This window comes from Apostichopus japonicus, chromosome 16, assembly GCF_037975245.1.
Source record: "Apostichopus japonicus isolate 1M-3 chromosome 16, ASM3797524v1, whole genome shotgun sequence".
Taxonomy (NCBI): Eukaryota; Metazoa; Echinodermata; class Holothuroidea; order Aspidochirotida; family Stichopodidae; genus Apostichopus; species Apostichopus japonicus.
The window spans coordinates 7300704-7306703 of NC_092576.1; the positions used below are offsets into that span (position 1 = coordinate 7300704).

The 6000-nt window shown below is 35.9% G+C and overlaps 1 long non-coding RNA gene across 2 annotated transcripts; it reads right to left on the reverse strand.

Moving 5' to 3' along the window:
• Nucleotides 1-2448: 2448 nt before the first annotated feature.
• On the reverse strand, nucleotides 2449-5626 carry LOC139982632 (uncharacterized). 2 transcript variants are annotated; one of them, XR_011798219.1, is made up of 6 exons: nucleotides 5491-5626; nucleotides 5122-5241; nucleotides 4776-4887; nucleotides 4264-4360; nucleotides 4011-4075; nucleotides 2449-3355 (listed from the first exon to the last, which is right to left on the reverse strand). It is a non-coding gene; the product is annotated as an uncharacterized lncRNA (long non-coding RNA). The 2 variants fall into 2 exon arrangements; XR_011798218.1 differs by having other exon boundaries at nucleotides 4011-4112.
• Between the last annotated feature and the right edge of the window lie 374 nt (nucleotides 5627-6000).

Here is a 6000-nt window from a genome sequence, read left to right on the forward strand (position 1 = left end):
AATCAGACAATCACCTTGGCATTAGTAAAGCTACGGTAACTTGAACGGACCACTTCAGAACAGCTGAATGAAATGAACGTAGACTGTCAAGAACATACTTCCTGAATAACCACACAGGTTGTATTCAGTCATTTGAGGCCACCTATGAGTGGTTACACTGTATCTGGGGTGTTTCGGGGAGTCTTGGGGTGTGAGCTAAAATATAATGTGAGACAGTGGTTGGAGATGTTGGGACAATGGATAGGGGTACCCCACCAGTGGAAATTACTGGAAATGACTCTCCTTAAATCTGGAGTACTACCTATCATTTTCCAGTAGTTTTCAATTGGTTACACCATAAGCTCACCTAGGTTAATAAGGGGGGGGCGGACTCTGGCAGTGGTGGCCCATCAATATAAATTACTGGAAATGCCCATCCCTTACATATAGAGTCCTGCCAATCATTTTCCAGTAGGTTTCAACTGGTTACTTCATGACCTCACCTAGGTCAATGAGGGGATGGGCATTTTGGGGGTCTACTGGCAGGGGTACCCCACCAATATAAATTACTGGAAATGCCCATCCCTTACCTATAGAGTCCTGCCAATCATTTTCCAGTAGTTTTCAACTGGTTACTTCATGAGCTGACCTAGGTCAATGAGGGAGAGGGGCATTTTGGGGGTCTTCTGGCAGGGGTACCCCACCAATATAAATTACTGGAAATGCCCATTCCTTACACATAGAGTCCTGCCAATCATTTTCCAGTAGTTTTTTAACTGGTTACTTCATGAGCTGACCTAGGTCAATGAGGGGAGGGGCATTTTGGGGGTCTACTGGCAGGGGTACCCCACCAATAAAAATCACTGGCAATGCCCATCCCTTGTATCTGAAATCCTAACCATCATTTTCCAGTAGGTTTCAACTGGGTACCTCGTGAGCTGACCTAGGTCAGCCGTGAGGGGTCAATTATTGATGACTGGCAGGGGTACCCCACCACCAATAATTACTGGCGATGGCCATTTGTTGCTCTTGGGGCCATACTGTACCTGACACATTGTACTTACTTTGATGTGGTTACCATGAAAGCTGATCTAGGTTAGCTATTAGGTGACTTTAAAATTGCTCTCCCAGCCACACCCACCACAGCCGGTTTGCCAGTCGTCTGGTTTCATATACAGGAATGCACTGTGAACATTGTGACGTACAAGGCAATTGGTTACCTTCCCAGCTAACCAAACCCTCTGGGCTCCCGGTCTAAATGCATCTGTTTAAAAATTGGACACTCTTAGACTGTTTTCAGACGCCACCATTATTTTGAATTTTGAAACTCTGTTATGAGTACCCTATAACATGAAATTCTTTTAGGTGGGTATTGTTTTCAAAAAGCAAATTGAATTGTTGTGATCCAATTCCCATAGTTAAAATATTTAGATATTTTTTTTTATTTAAATATATTTACTAGTGCCTTAATATGAATTAATAATACGTGGTATGTGCTGAGTTAATTTCCTTTCAAATGTTTGCATAAATTACTATTGTAAACCTAAAAGTGTTGCCACCCAGAGGGTTGACGGGTTTAGATGTACATAGGATGGAGCGTTTAATTACTATCTGTCAGGAATTAACCATTTTGCTGTAAAATATCGGTTCACCAGTCATAAACAGTAGTATCCCAGTGTGATTGTTGTTCTTCATACATTTTTCACAGATTTATAAAGACGCCAAAACGAGTTCGAAAATGATAAATGTTTGCATATTGCAAATTGAAATTGTAAGATTGAGTTATTTGCAAAAACATTTTTGAGGTATTGCCAGCACACTCTGGTACATGTTTCATAGACGTAACTAGAATTATTTTTTAATTATAAGAAAATCACATTTTTATGAGAGGAACATACAAGTGGGGTGAGTGAATCATTCATTGCATATTTTTGTGCCTTTGTATGTTTGTAATTTTGCTTCATTCTGTGTTTGTATATGAAACTTGGTATCATTTTCACTATTTAATATATATTTAGTACCATAAATTGTTGTCTTTGTCCTTTTTTATGTTTGTTAACAGTGTCTAAATCTAGTAAATCGTCTTATCGTCAGCGTAGTAGCCCATTCCATTGTCTTGATCTTTGGATGCATCCTTGTTTAGCAATATTTCTGTGAATGGATAGGGCCTTTCCATTGAGTCTCAAACTCATTCTATCAATCCCGTCCCTCAAAATCAGCTGTAAAATATCATTAACTCTTTAAAGAGTGAAATTCACTCTTTTAAAAGAGTGATTGTCACTCTTTCTAGAGTGAAAAAGCCCACTCTTTCAGAGTGAAAAGCTCACTCTTTGAAGGAGTGAACATTCTCACTCTTTTGAAAGAGTGAATTTCACTCTTCATGGAGTGATCACTCACTACACTCTCAGAAAGAGTGAGAATTCACTCCAAACGAGTGAAAATTCACTCTTTTGTTTTTAGAGTGTAGGCTGCTCTTTATCAGTTCTGTCAAAATATATCTATAAGATATGGTTTCTATTCTGATTAGCAAGCATTTTATTTAAAAAATTAGGATTACGCATTATTATTTAACTCTCTTTAATTCCAACCTTCTTGTGAAATCTTATTCAATAAGTATTGGTGTTTTCAATTAAGTTTTGTTGTTAAGACTGTTTGAAACAGGGATTTCGTCTTTAAATATCCCACGAGAGTAAACCCGATAAGGAAATGGACAAATTTCCAGCTAAATTAATATAATAAAATCAGTTGGCTAATAATATACCCAACACTGTGTACGTAAGGATCAAACCAAATTATAGGCAGTTTACCCATGTTATTTGCAAAAAAAAAGAGATAACTTGGTCAAAAATCTCGGCATCTTGTTCTGGGGCTTAAATTGTAGGCAACGTTAGTTGGTTACATGGGTACCAAAGCTTGGGTAAAATTTCCCAACTTTTCAAGATTGTCATCATATATGTAATACATTTGGTATTGTCGTTCCTTAATTAAGTGCATGAGTGTGGTGATTTGCAATGATGAAAGCGTACGTAAGTAACAATGAACTACGTTTAACACTTAAAAAATATTAATATTCAGTCATGTTCTGCTATAACTTTGCTTATGTTTAATCGTAGGTAGTGACGTAGGTAGTATGACGTAGGTCGTACGACGTAAGTTTTATGAAGTCTCGAATATCATCAGTGTCTGACGAAATGGTTTTATTTATAGCTATGGATCAGGTATAATAAATGATATCGATTAACTTGACAATATTCAGTAATAGTGCTTATATTAGGTGCTCAATGTAGTCACCACCTAACGAATCCTTTTCCAAGCTCGCATATCTCGGTTCATCTGCAGCAATATCCCCACCATCATTATCATCATCACCATTTGGCTAAAACGTGAACATTATGTGAAAATGTCATCATCAAAATATCTAACGTTTCAACAAAGTTTATAAAGATAAGTTAAAATGTATAGTTACATCATCGTTGTCTTAAACAGTAAATGAATTTATTTGAATGTTCAAGTTAATGATCCAACCGATTCACAGAGATTACAGTAACTATTTGAATCTTAAACCTTTGTACCTCCGTAAAAACTGGATTGCGCTGACAAATCTGGACCAGCGGTAGCAAATGCTGTTAGGTTTACACTAAGAACTGCGGATACGCGTATATCCAACAAATCCCAACAATTGATCTTGTTAGAATTACACATATTTTCAGTTCTTACTCTTATCCTCATAGAACATGCCACCGATTGTCAGCACGATCCAGTTTTTACTTTGGTATAAAGCTTCAAGATTTACAGTAGTAACTGTGTTCTCTGTGTGTATTCGGTAAGTGATGACTTGTCATATTCGTTTTCTCCAAATCTAGGAACATATAAAATATAATGAATTAAAATCAGATAAAATGAGTAGACCAGTTTATACCTGATGCTTTATTTTATTGACATACGAATGCCGCAATATTTAATAAGACATCATTTGTCAGTTAATTGGTATTACATATCAAATTATAAACATAATTTCAAACTTGTCTTACCTTGGTCATATCGTTCAGGAAAGCATGCAGGGTAGACCGTAGAGTTCGAAATGAAGGGCGCTCATCTACCAGAGGATTCCATATTGATAACATAGTTGCTGTCTATAATGATTCATATTTTCAATAAAAAGTTCATAGCAAGTAACAACCTACGATAATCCCAAAAGCAGATTCATATTTCAGGGATTTCTGTTCAGTGTTTTCAGTTACATTACCGACTAGTTAAGCAGTTAAATAAGTTAATAATACTTACATTCCTCCAGGACAAGTCAAGGGTTGTTCACAGTACTGTTTTTGTCTCAATTTACTTTCTATTTCTGCACACGTTAGTCCTCCGTATGGAATTTCACCTAATGAGAGAACGTTCAGACATGTTCTTAATTTCCTTTCTCACCAATTTCCAAATCATATATTTCTTTTCTGTAATAATCACACAAACTAAAAATAAATTAAGATAATATGTTGATATGTAGGACAGCTCTTCAGCATGATGCTGTCGTTAATGTTTACTTGCATGTGCTTTATGAACGCTTACTGTCATATACTGCTGCAGGAAATTAACTCAGTACTTAAATTCGATTGTTTCTTAATACTTAAAACATCACTTATACTAGCCACGACGACCATTCCATGCTAGTTAGTCTAGTTTTATTCGTGGTGTAGTTTTGGACTGATAGTTTCATTTCAATAACTACGCACGAGTCATAACGTAAAATATACATATATACGTGCAGGGAAATGTACTTTCATAGGTGAAATTATAACCTTGAGAATAGATTTCCCATAAGACAACACCAAAACTCCAGACGTCTGACTTTTCCACGTAATGGCCAATGAAAATTGTCTCTGGAGCCAATCATGCTGTCGGTGGAATTTTCTACAAGACAATAAGTATTTTATGAAGATTATTGTTAAAAACACAAATAATAAATACGAGTAACTTGAGACATTTGTAAGTTAATGTGGCATTCTTTGTTTACGTTTCGTTAGATTCCTTTGGAGTTTCTATGTTCTTTTCTTAGTTTGCAGAAGCTATTCTCAGTACATTAACAAGTACCGTCCTTTAAACTACAAGGCACCATATTGTACAAGTTAACTTATTTTCACTTACCTTTTGTAATATTTGATTTATTGAATCTACTGCCACGTCAATAGGACAAAAGTCATACAACTTGCATTTCCCTGCAGGAGTTAGAAGAACTTTCCTTGCAGCGAGTCCCGGATGTCGAAACTGCTTTACCAAGAGTAAAAAGAAAATAATAAATAATAAATTAATGGTTACGTGCAATGCGGTGATTAAACATATGTGGTGTCGTTGTTAGAAGAAGATATATACCAAACCACACGCACTGTATACTGACGTGTGAATCATGTAATCAAGACAAACCTTACAGTTTGTGGCTCGATGATGAAGTGATTTCTTATTAAGAAAATAAAATTACCAGTGAATTCAAATAAAGCTAGTGGAACAACTACTTACATTTTGCTGGGCGAGAAAGAACATTCCTTCACAAATATCAACAGCAAATTGAGTCAGTTGTAAGTTTTTCTCCTGGTCTGGTACTTCCAGTTCAACAGAATTGTCATTATTCTTTGTTTTGCAATGCCTTAACATGTAATCTTTTAGTGTTCCACGTTCAATGTACTCTTGGTAAATAAAATAAGGCATTACAATGGGTAAAAAAAGTAGATACAGTAATTATCCGAAAAATGATTATTGCTTTCACATAATATAATCTTAGACTTAAATTAATATTTAGTCACATCGATTACGTTTCCGAACTTCACACTATGCTCATTCAAATTGCAGAATTTGTAAACTTTACTATTGATATCTGAAGTAAGGCTGTTGGCTGCTGCATAGCCACAACAATTAAAGATGACAATAAAAAAACACAATTCACACTTTTCTAGATTAGGTACAATTGTATCTACTTCAAAGCTTATTGAATGTTTGCTAGCCTGTTGTCTCTACGAGTCAGTTTCGATC